General features: G+C 42.5%; 1 protein-coding gene across 6 annotated transcripts in view; it reads left to right on the top strand.

Annotated features, from left to right (window-relative positions):
- Positions 1 to 231: 231 nt before the first annotated feature.
- Positions 232 to 12,117, top strand: part of LOC115388930 (plasma membrane calcium-transporting ATPase 2) — a 98,886-nt gene continuing 87,000 nt past the window's right edge. For all 6 annotated transcript variants that reach the window (XM_030092251.1, XM_030092249.1, XM_030092247.1 and 3 more), the window contains exon 1: positions 232 to 333. The gene's annotated coding sequence lies outside the window, so the exon portion shown is untranslated. The remainder of the gene's footprint in view (positions 334 to 12,117) is intronic.

Below are 12,117 nucleotides of genomic sequence, written 5' to 3'. Positions count from 1 at the left end.
CACACACACACACACACCACACACACACACACACACACACACAGATACACATGCCCACCCCTGCTGCCTGCCGACATGGTACAGGCTGTGCATTGAGACAGCCCCAGCTGAGGCAGTAGCAGTGAGAGTGCAGCCCAGCCAGTCTCCACACACACGCACACCTACACTCACTCACACACACATACACATACACACACACATACACACACACACACATATACCGCGCACCGCCGTGGTGGCTAGTCCTCTGCTGCATGTGCCGGTGCAGCAGCAGCTTGAGGTGGGAGGATTGTCGCGTCACGGTGATGGTGGTGGTCGTAACCTTTCTGCCACGTAAGTATGTGATGCTTGTCTGGAATGGAAATGAAGGAAGCGCTCGTCTGGCGGTCCGGTCGGTCGCCTGTCATAATTCACCTGAGTGTGTGGAGCGGCGAGCCGCACACACCGTTCCATGTGTGCCGATCACGGTTAATGCTGGAGGCTTGCGTTGGAGGGGGCGATCCGTCGGAGCGGAGAAACCAGGAGTCATGCTGGGTTTTCTGTACGATCCGGGGTGAACGACGCTCTCATAGATGTCCTTAAGCAGCTGCATGGGTCCGTGCTCGTGGGCGAACTTTGCGGAGTAGTGGAGTCCTGTGGTCCTGACATGTCGGAAGATGAAGCCGTTGTGCTGCACACCTCTCCTCTCAGGCCATCTGTTGGCAGCGTGAAGTCTGCGGTCTCTCCTCTCTGTCACACTTACTGACTGCTTCTGGCACAGCAGCAGGTCTCGCTGCCGTCGCTCATCATGTGTGTTTGCTGTCTTCACCGCATTAGCAAACTGACTCTCTGGCACGGTGACTGAATTAATAGGGAACATTATCACCTCTCCTCCTCGATCTGCTGCTGCCTGTCAGATTTCCTCGTCTGCTCGGCCGGTCTGCGGCTGATTACGGCCGCCGGTCGATGAATTGGTAGTTTCACTGAGCTTGTTAGTTGAATGTTTTCCTGCTTGTCTGATCAACGGATTGATCGCAGCGGTGACTGGCTGACAAGGTCACTAACCCAGGATATGATTGACTAAGTAGTTGGTGACTTTCGGCTGCAGCCAGTTAATCGTTGTGCGCAACCGTGAGGATAAATAAATAAAATAAGTAGATAATCCATTCAGAGGATTGACAGAGAGGTTTGGCAGTCCAACACCCGGTCAACCATTTTCTTTGCCACCAAGTTGTTGAAGGCATTCAGCATCTCGTTCAGACAGGCTGTGAAGGGAAACTGACTCTGTTGGGGCTGCGATGGCTGCATGACCTCAAACATCAGCTCCACTGCACCAAGACAGCCAGACAGATCCAGTCCTCCTCCAGCGTCTTTTCTTCCTCCTGCTTTTGTCTCTGTGGAGTTGAGGAGATTAGAAAATGTCCATGCACATGGGAGTATTCAAGGGCGTCTCTGAAAAAATTAAAATTATGAGGGGAGCAGAGGCAGGCTGCAATGCTCCCCACCATTCACTCAAGGCAGAGTTAGGGAAAATGTAACAATTATTTGTCAAGCCCAGAGAAAACCGGCTGAGTGTCGGACATTCCTTTGTTTGCTTCATAAAAAAAAAATCGAATTTTATAATTTCTTGTTCTTTATAACAATGCGCGATGTTTCTGATCAAGACAAGCACCAAGCGAGCGGCTCCATGCCTTGCTCGGCTCCTTTGTACATCACGTAAAGGAGAGTGGCGCTCTGCGTTCATTTTTGCTGTGTCATCACCACCTCTGTGTAGCATAGCGACAAACGCCGTGGCTTCAGAGTCATTACAGCACTAAAGAATTCAGGATCTCCAACTGAGCACCAAAAATACTTTTGCTGTTGGTAATAAATGACAGATGATGTTTGGAGACACAATTATGGTTTATTTCGATTTTTGGAGGCTTTTTTTATGGGAGTAGTCATGTCAAGTAAATGTAATCTTTACTCCCAATAAAATGTAGTGATTGTCTCGCTTTCTGTGGACGTGAGTGATCATACAGGCTCTAAATGCTTCTAAAATACAGTTCAGCTTTGGGTCTTATTAATCAAACAAATTTGGGCATAACACATGTTTTATTAATGGTATTTTTAAAGAATTAACCTTTTTGCTTCTGTTTTCTTCTATGTTCTTAATCATTTTTGTCAAAATACCCTAACCACAGATGCATTTTGCATTTATTCATTATATGCCATGCATGCAGGTAATGGGGTATTTTCACAGCTTCACTACTTCCTGAAAATAGCTGTGCACATTCATTTCCTGTCTTGCATTATTGGCCAAACTGATTAATCCAGGTGTGTCTTGTTTAGACTGCTGCAACAAGACACACCTGGATTAATCATTTTGGCCAATAATGCAAGACAGGAAATGAATGTGCACAGCTAGTAATTGGCATTAAACGATTCAAGTTAAACTCAAGAGCTTTAATCCAAAATTGACAATTTTCCACTGATGAAATAAGTTGGTTGGTGGCACACACTCATGAAACACTCCTGAAATCACAAGTGCTCGTTGGTTTGGATGAAAAGTTGTTTGCCAGAACTTGAAGAAAGCCTCTTGACATTGACGCGCACTAGCTTAGCATCTAATGACTCAATATCTTCAAGCTGAAAAGCTTCAGAGAACCACTTGCTCTTCATCTGAGGCCCTGACAGTCCTTGTATTTTTCAGCACATGCACGTGTTTGTGACGCAGCGAGAATTAGTGACTAATCGCTTTTGTCTGTCTCCATTCGTGACCTGTAAGTCATTCTGCTTTGGGTGGGTTGCCTGGTGACTGGTTGAAGCCTTTTTAATCAAAGTGTCCCAGTTCGTAAGAGCTTGTTTTTATTCGCTGGTGTGAAGGTTTCATCTGGTTTTTATTGGCTTTGCTTTTTGGAGCTGCACTGATCTGAATCAAAAAGACACGCATTAATTAATCTATAGTTAGCTGTTGCTCATTAAAATCAAGGTTTTGTGTTTTAGAGACTGAGGTTGCTCGCTATGACTCCACAATATTGCTTTTGTAATTTGCAGTACAAATTAAAATGATATTGAAAGTCAAGGATGGCATCTCAGCATTCAAGTCATCCAAAGACAGCTGTATTCATTAAACAGCCATATTTAGCACATAGTCCTGCATATATTTGTGACTGCACGTATTCAACACTAAAAACAAGGAACTTCAGCAGATATGTCCAGTGCATCATTAAGAATACTCTGCCCGGTTTGGTTGTCATATTGATTTGGCTAAATTTGTATTTGGAAAATTTCAAACAGTTTTCAGCAGATTTTTTTTCTTTCAGAAAGTCAAATACAAACAGAAGCATTTATAAGGTGCCTTGGTGGACTGTTTATTCTGATAGTTTGCATTTTCCAGTGTGTGTCTTAACTCTTTTGCCCTACTTGGCTTCCCAGAGGCTATTGTTTCAACGTTGCATGTTGATTCGTGGTGTTGTATCCAGCAGGAAAACTCACATGCTGAAGGTAAACATTCGAGACTTGGTTACTAGGCAACACGCTTGCGCTCTTTTGGCAAGCGCTGAATCCTTTCGTTGAAAATGTTTGTGGCTGTTCCACATCTTAGTGTATATTACATGATTTGGACAATCACAAAATGTGGAAAATTTTGTTGAAATGGTTTGTAGTGTCAACACGCTGTAACCAAAGCCGTGCCGTTCTGCATCCATCAGTCAACACTGTTTTTGTGTCAAACATAACGTGCAAGAGACTCCAATCCAGCCCAGGGACTTGGACTCCAGGGCCAGGAACTCTCAAAATTGCAATAAATGACAAAGAAAGCATCAGGGTGAGTTTGTAAAAACATGCATGCAGAAGGCTGCAAAATGAAACAGCTTTAGGAGAAGATTTTTGGATATTTCACTGAATTTGACACCAGAAAGTGTCTTTAAAATAGGCCTTATTTTGAAACTGTTGTAATTTTTGGTATTAATATTGTAAAAATAGACTTTTATCGCAAGAAAGAAAAACATTAAAGTTAAAATTTGAAGGTTATTATGGCACTATTTTACCATGGACAGCCATGGTCTAGATCATGAGAATTCTATTTGTTTGGGAGCAGATCCTTTGCCAGATTCATATCATTCAGTGTTATGTTGCATTGTCAAAATTATGACAGAAAATACACTGAAATATTGATAATCTGACGAAAGTGATGACATTTGTTAGCGCTACATATTGCACCTGATGGAATAACTTGGAAAATCCAAATTTAGGCGTGATTCCTTTTGGTTCTGGGCTCAGTGGGATTAAACACCTGAAGACTGTTGATGTGCACGGCTCTGCTACCAACACTCACTGTCAGTCTCTGTGCAATATTAACAACCTTAACATCATTGAATGTGTCTGTCCATAGCTGTAGTTAATGCTGTAGCAATGTGTTCTGTTGTCCACAAGATATTTTCTGAATGAAGATATAATCTGCAACATTCTTTTCCAACTTGAACTTCCCTTTATCTGTGTTTGGTGGAATCACAGTTTTCCTCGCAGCGCGTTAACAACTTGAACTTTTCTGCACCAGGAATTTCTCTGCATACTCAATTTCCCCCCCCATTTGAGGTCAAACGGTGGCTCTAAACTTGGCGTCAGGTGTGCGTAGTCACCTTGGTTCAGCACGATGTGACTGTAAGTTGCATTAAATGGTGCAGAAGATGGATGGATGGATCTAAAATTACATATCTGCCGATTTATCTTCAGGTTATGTGTCAAGAGACGAGAAACAGAGGACAAACATTGCCTTCTCTCTTATTTCAATGTTTTCCCTCCTCTATCTTTTAGCCGTCCTGCAGCACACCCAGCCTGTATGTGTTGGATTTAATTAGACCAACAACTCCCTCATGATTTCTTCAGGCTCATCCGGGGCAAGTAGACGGCCGCGGCGGCGAGTTTCCTGTCCTGTCTTCCAGTGACCTTGCAGTTGGAAGTTAATGTGTGTCCGCTTGTGTTAAATTGCACATATTAAGAGTTCGGTATGTGATCTTGTCATAAAAAAGTTGCAGATATGTTGGTTAACTAAAAATCTTAGCATTCTGAGTCTTTTCCAATAAAATAAATAAGAATTCTTATTCTAACCGTGCGCATAAAATGTAATGCTGACACTTAATCTAGATAAAGAAAGTGTGTGTCGCGAGTGAATGGGCTATTGCAGTTGGAGTTTGAAAGATCTGAAAAGTAACAGAGTGCGACTGGTGCTAATTCAGGGGATAAATGGATTCTCGGTGACTAAAATGGCTACCAGTGGAGCCTTGTGAGGCTGCTCTTTTGCTCTATTCGCAGATGGATGGGCGCTACCGATGCAAACTGATGCTACTGCTCCTCTACTTCATATCTGCCCCGCCGTCTTGTAGACAGGTGACTTAGAAGCTCATTTTATTTCAAGTCTCTATCGTTGGGGTTTGTATCTGTCGTCCAATTTCACTTTGAGACCTGGAACCTCAGAGTCTCTCCTCCCGAACTGATCGCTCCTCTCCAAAAACAACAATCCTAAGTTCATCTTTCAGAGGTTTAGTGGCATCACCAGACATACTGTTTACAAAAACGAATTCCTCCCCTAAGATCGGATCCTAATAGACTCCAAATGCACCCCCCTTGTAGGAGGACTCCAGGATTATATAAGGGGTAAAGAAGCAGGCGGGCGCGCAGGAGGCAGAAGAGAAGCTCACAGGAGCGCCGGTTTATCTAAATCCAAGTAGGGAACAAGACTGAAACAAAAGCTTATGCTGAGTAGATGTACTCAGACATGAAGACTCCGGCAGAAGAAATAGATCAGTCGGCATTCAGGCCATCTGATATCACACACGGTTTTGTAAGATTGGAAGGAGTTTTGTCATTTTAAGAGTAATTCTCAGCACAGTTTGCTTCACATGGTATTCAAATCAGTTGAAACGCCCAGTGGCCCAGTTCGCTCACACAGCTTTTTCTCGTGTTCCCTCTGTAATTTGGAGCCAACTGTACCGAACTGCATTTGTAGCTTTAAGTTGAGCATCTAAGGTTTCTCTCTGCAGATTTTTGCCTTTGACGTTGGATGTCGACATTTAAGCTGATTCAGAGCTCGTATTCTCTCATTTTGGTTTCATTTCATGATATTCTGTTTTACTATCATCAGTTTTATTCCATTTCTTGAAATGTAGCTGTTGAATCTTTTTTTCTATTTTAACCACACATTGTTTTTCTGAACCTGCCCTCTATAATAACCTACATCGGGCTTTTGTTTCCATGAAAAACATCGTCTAAAGGTAGAAACACATGAGCAATTTGAGGTCAGCTTTCTGGCTCACAGGGAAACAAATAAAAGAAAACAGAGGTTGAATGCAATTAGTTTTTAACAACTGCCTTTTGTTACGTATTAATTAGTACACATATAGCATAGCTGCAGCAACAAATTAATCTCAGACTCTCGACATCGGGGCAATTTCCCAAAGTGGCTGGAGACTACAAGGTGGTGCGGTTCTGTGGGCCGATGCCAGCGCTCTCACGTATGACTGTGCACATTTCCTTTTGCAGTGACATTTACAGAGGTCACAGCGTCACTGAAGTTCTCCTTTCTCCTCCCATCAATACACACCGTAGGCAACCTTCTCTGAAATGTTATTTTTCAAGCTGCACAATGCGCCATATGTAGCGGCGGAACTAAATAAATCTCTGACATTTGATATAAACCACCTTTTTCCTGTAAGTCATTATGTACGTCCTCGGCCGAACTTCAGCCGTGATTAAGGATTAAAACATTCCGAATCCTTCCATCCACAAGCTCATATGAGTTGTCAAAGGCCTTAGGTACACCATTATTCAGCGCCCCCGCCTTCTGAACCAGCAGTTAAAAGTTGAAACGTGTGGCCTCTGCCGAATGACACACAAGCTTTAAGCATTTAACCTTAAAAAAAATGATAATGACTCAGTTTGCATCGCGGGAGCAAGCGTGAGACCCGGCGCCTTTCCTGTTTTGTTCGCCGCGCTACATGCGGATTGCGCCGTGTGTCATATTGTGTGTGGATTAGTAAAATCCCCATAAGCACACGTGTCATCCACTTGTTTGATGCACACTTTTCCTGCGGCGGGGAGAGAAATGAACACAGAGTCACTTCAGGTTAAACTTGGTTCATACGGTGGTGAAAGCTGCGTGTTCGAACAAACACATTTTCCTTTCATTTGAGATATTCCATCATATTAAAACAAAATACAAACTATTTAGAATATTTTCATATTTGTTCCTGTAATTTAATACAGTGCTGTCAAGCACATTGTAGTTCATTTTCCACTAACAACCCAGTTTCAACTTGAGTGGGTCAAACTGGTGAAACAGTGCTATAATAACCTTTAAATTTAAACTTCAAGGGTTTTTGTCTATATTTCACAAACCAAATCAGTTACAACAGAAAATCACTACATTCTCAGCATAAAGCCAATATTATTATTATTATTATTGTTATTTTTTCAATTTTTTACCAGTGGTTTGGCGGGCCATAGGAGGCTCTTGCAGGATGGTTTTTGACTTATATTTGACCCCTTATGGTTTATTAGGTTATATTTACATTCTGTATGTCCTATTAATCTAATTTATTTGACCACCTTTGAGTGACTGGAAGCCAACCTGCTGGTTTCTGGTTATAAATGGCGGTGTGGTGGTTTGCTGTGTTGAAGCATCCCTGATTAGTGTCTTTCTCATGGCACTGTCTGCACTCTGGGTACCCTGACCTCCTCTCATAAACCAAAAATCTTAGTTTGTGGCTGTGCGTTGCCGTGATGTTTGATGGTCTGTGTAGATGTATGGATGGTGCTAAAGGAAACGTCTCATCTGCATGCCTGAATACTACAGATATTGTTTGTCTGCATACATAATAAATGAGAAGAGCATTAAAACCATTTCAGCTTAGATTTCATCACAATCTATCACCTGCTTTATTATCTTTAAAGCTCTCCATTTCTCAAACGAAACATATTGAGGGCACAAGAGATGCTAATACCACTTTTCAATAAGCCTCCAACATTTCTTTTGAAAATCAACATCATAATCAACCCTCTTATATATTAGTCAAAGAGGATTTAGCAGTTCCTACTTGAAAGGTGCTGCATATTGCACATACTTGCACAGCATGGTCATTTGTGCAGTACTGTTAATGTTTTCCTTTTTGTCTCTTGTAATTCAGTTGATTCACACTGTACTTCTGTAAATACTATGTTATTCTAAAGTTTGATTTAATGATGATTGGAATCTTTTCTGGAAAGCCACCCCTCCCTCCTGGGCTACTTTGTCTTTTAAACCTGCCATGCTCCAAACATACATCATCTTCAGGTCTTGCCGAAAGACGGATCTATTCTCCAAGCAGTCTGCAGGACGTTTATCAGGAGGGGTAAATTTATCAAATGAAACCATAATGAGTTGTGGAGAGAAAATATTGACTCTGCAGCTTGTACCATCCGATGCTTTAATTTCCCTGGAGAAGCACGTGGTCTTCGTGGAAAGATGGACACTATTGAGCCTGTAGTTACCTGCTATCATCTTCACCTTTTCATCCTATTCTAACCACCAGTGCTGCTCATTCTAAAAAGCATTTGACTAAACTGGAGGTTATTAAAGCATCAATCATAGGTAGGAGGAGAAAAGTTTGCACGTCGCTTCTCTCCTGATCTATAATAGCTCTCATAAGTTTGTGCACAAAATGATTGACAGCACAGAGAGAGTCGGGCCGGGGGGTTCAGTTTGATTGGAAAATTAAGCACCAGATGGAAAAACTGCTGTGAAAAACAAAACAAAACAAAAAAAACTGGAGGCAACTCACATCTCCAACACTATGAAACCAACATCCATAAATCTTTTGCACCACTTTATCCAATTTAGGTTTGTGAGTGTTGGAGCCGATTTCAGCTGATTACGGGGAAGCAGAGTCGACTGCGGACCGATAAACGGTTCATCACACGACAAACGCAGAGAAACAGACTCTCACATTCACGTGATCATTTGGAATGTGTCATTCATTCACCTTAAAAACATGTTTTTGGACTGTTGGATGAGACAGGAATGCCTTAAAACATTCATTCACATGCAAACTTCCTGCTGGGACTCAAACTTGGGACCTTCCGAAGTGCCAATCGAGAGACTACAGTACTTTGCAGCCCCTGAAACTAACGTTACAAACATTTATTATCTGATTATTATGTTCGGACAACATGCGCTTGTTTGTTTCTCAACAATAATGATATATACAATGTAATAAAATCAAGTATTTTTTTATTGCATTCCAATAAGCCCAGAAAGAAAATGTCAGCATTGATTTCATCACGGTTGTTAATGTGCGTTCACATTGCAGCTCCAGGCAGATTTCCACTGTACATCTCTGCCTCTGCTTTACATTATCAGTGACGTAGTTTCATTCCAATATCACACAGAAACAAACAGAAAAAAAAAAAAAAAATTGAGTTACAGCAGAAGTGAGGTTGAAAATAATGAGTCGGTGCACCGGATGAAGCAAACAGAAAAAAGAGTGAAAGGGACATCTAGACCACAGAAATGTAAAAAGCAGAAAAAGCCAGGTTGAAGTCAGGAGACAAGTGATGGAGAGCCGAGCTGTTCACTTCATTTCATCCACGGAGATGCTGCCTCTCCTCTTCAAGACGGTCTTTGTGGAGGTTTCTCTATTTCGGCCGCTGGCTCGGAGCACTCTGTGCATCGTCGGCTGTCCTTTAACCCCGTCGTCTCACAGCCGCAGCATACATCTCACCACCAGCTCTCGCATCGTGGCTCCTTAATCCGAGTCCGCAGTGGCACACGGCAGCCCCTGCAGCCATCCAACTTTCCTGGCTGACTACTTGGCTTCAGAAGCCCCCTCCATATCTATAAGCCCGTCGCGGCTGAGCACATCCGAGAGCAGGCAGGCTATATGTGTTTGTGTCTCCGCTCTGTTTCTCTGACTCATTTGTCTCAGTTTTTCTTCTCCATTTTATCTCTTTCTCTGCCTGATATGAGTCGAAGCAGCAGCCTTTCTGCTCCTGCATCGGGTACCGAAATAATCTTTTCCTCCGTCAGACTCTGTCTGCTGTGCTTAGTTAGCGTGACAGCTGGTTTCAACCCAATTAGAGTGCACTGATGGTAGCTGAAAGGAGACTCTCCGTGTGGTTGTTATATAACACTTCACCTCAGAGACAATGTCAGTTAATGTGTCTTTCTGGCTTTCAGCTGGTGTGTGTGTGTGTTGTGTGTGATATATTTCAGTGCAGTATTGCGACGCAGCTGCTATCTAATGCACCATGTACCCGGGGATTCCCTCAGCGTTGCGTTATTGCGTCTGCTGCTTACTTGATATTCGTTATACCATTATTGCACATATTTGTTGAATTTGTTTCTCAGCAGAACGCAGCAGGGCAGTGCAGGTCATAGCTGGTTATTTTTTGGAGGTCACAGAGGGGTTTTTTGGTCTCAATATAGTAAGAGCTGAGTCAGGCACAAATAAGGATTTTATTGACTGAAAACTTGCACGATCAGTGTCCCTCTCTGAATTTATGTAAACACGTTTCGCTGTGTCACACAAGGACTACGAGCTGTTTAAAACGTGAGTCGGACGTTGATTCAGTGCTTTGTGAGGCTGTTTGTGGCGGAGTCAGGCCACACTGACACATTGTTGCAGGAAGAAGAGCATCAGTGCTTTTGAACATGGTAATGTCTCCACACAGGCTTCAGTTCACTTGCTACCTGTCATCTGACATTACATGCCATTTTGAAGAGCCTGCAGGTGTGCAGTGAACTCAGCTGCACTATATTGTGCCACAGGCAGGGGGCGCTGCATGCCAGTGCTGCTGCTGCTGCTGCTGCTGCTGGTGATGATGATGATGATGATGATGCAGTGGGCACAGCTCAGACCTCCTCAGCTCTGCCTCGCTGTGCTCAAGGACGTTTGGAGACAGCGGCTCGGAGACGGTGCGCGGCGCCGCCGTGCAGGGCAGCAAACTACCCGCCGCTTGTCAGATCGGGAACCTCACATCTGAAAAGAGCAGGCAGCAATTATCAGAGCGCTGTTTCTACATTATCTTAATAATCACAGAACACAACACAATGACCCAGCAGGCAAACCACCAGGTACGCCGCGGTGCACAGAGAATCCAGCAGTAAAGCTGAATCCAACTCTAAATGAGGATGCATGACACATCCTTAATGTGCAGTTTCTGCCAAAAATAGATGATGAAAATGAAAGAACTCCAATCAAATCAGGATGTGCAGTTGCATCACTGACTAACTCACACACAAAGTTAAAGCTGCAAGGAGATTCCCTGAAACAAAAAACCTTAAAACCTTCAGAACATCTGATACTCTGATCTGTTATTAATCAGTCAACAATACATCAGTCAAGTTTAAACAGTAACTCAGGAATTATTGACAAGGCAGACAGTGTGATTGCATATTTTATTTAGGAAAATTCAGTTCTCCAGCAACAAAACCATAGCAGAATAACATTTACAGCATAACTCAGTCTTATTATCTCTGTTGAATCTGTACAATGTAGCTGTAGCACAGAGAAAATATGAAATAATACACATTAGAATAAGAATAAGAATAAGAATAAGAATAGCATACTAGTTTGTATTTTCTGTTTTTGGTTAAATAACTATCAATCCTTTTGATCTTTTTTGATTATTGTCTATTTTCTGTCACAGTTGCAACTCTGGGATTTTCCCATTGTGGGATAAATAAATTCTATCTTATCTTATCTTATCTTATCTTATTGTCTGCAAGGAAAAAAAGTCTGGTTCATTTCTGAGTTTAAAACATGTTGACCCCCGGCATAATACCTGCTTAGAACACTTTAAACAACACGTTGGTAGTGCTTCATTGACTTTATGTTCGTGGGATTCTTTGGATTCAAGCGACAGTGGATTCCTGTGTTGTGGTTTTTTTTTTTAAGCTTGTCAGATGATAAACACCATGTAGTGCAGCGGTCAGATGGTGTCAGCATCTGGCTTCGGAGTTCCACATATTAACATGGACCCCATACGGTGCCCAAGTTCACCAAGTCCCCTGAAGTGTGTCTTCTTACACTTTAGGTAAAAAAAAAAAAAAAGTTAATTATTGCAACACCCCCCCTCCCTCCCCCACCAAAAAGCGGAAAAAAGTGTACTTTCTCTTTGAGT

The sequence above is a fragment of the Salarias fasciatus genome, chromosome 5 (assembly GCF_902148845.1).
Source record: "Salarias fasciatus chromosome 5, fSalaFa1.1, whole genome shotgun sequence".
Classification (NCBI taxonomy): domain Eukaryota; kingdom Metazoa; phylum Chordata; class Actinopteri; order Blenniiformes; family Blenniidae; genus Salarias; species Salarias fasciatus.
The sequence above is the reverse complement of the archived record's forward strand: the minus strand, read 5'-3'. Positions and strand labels throughout refer to the sequence as shown.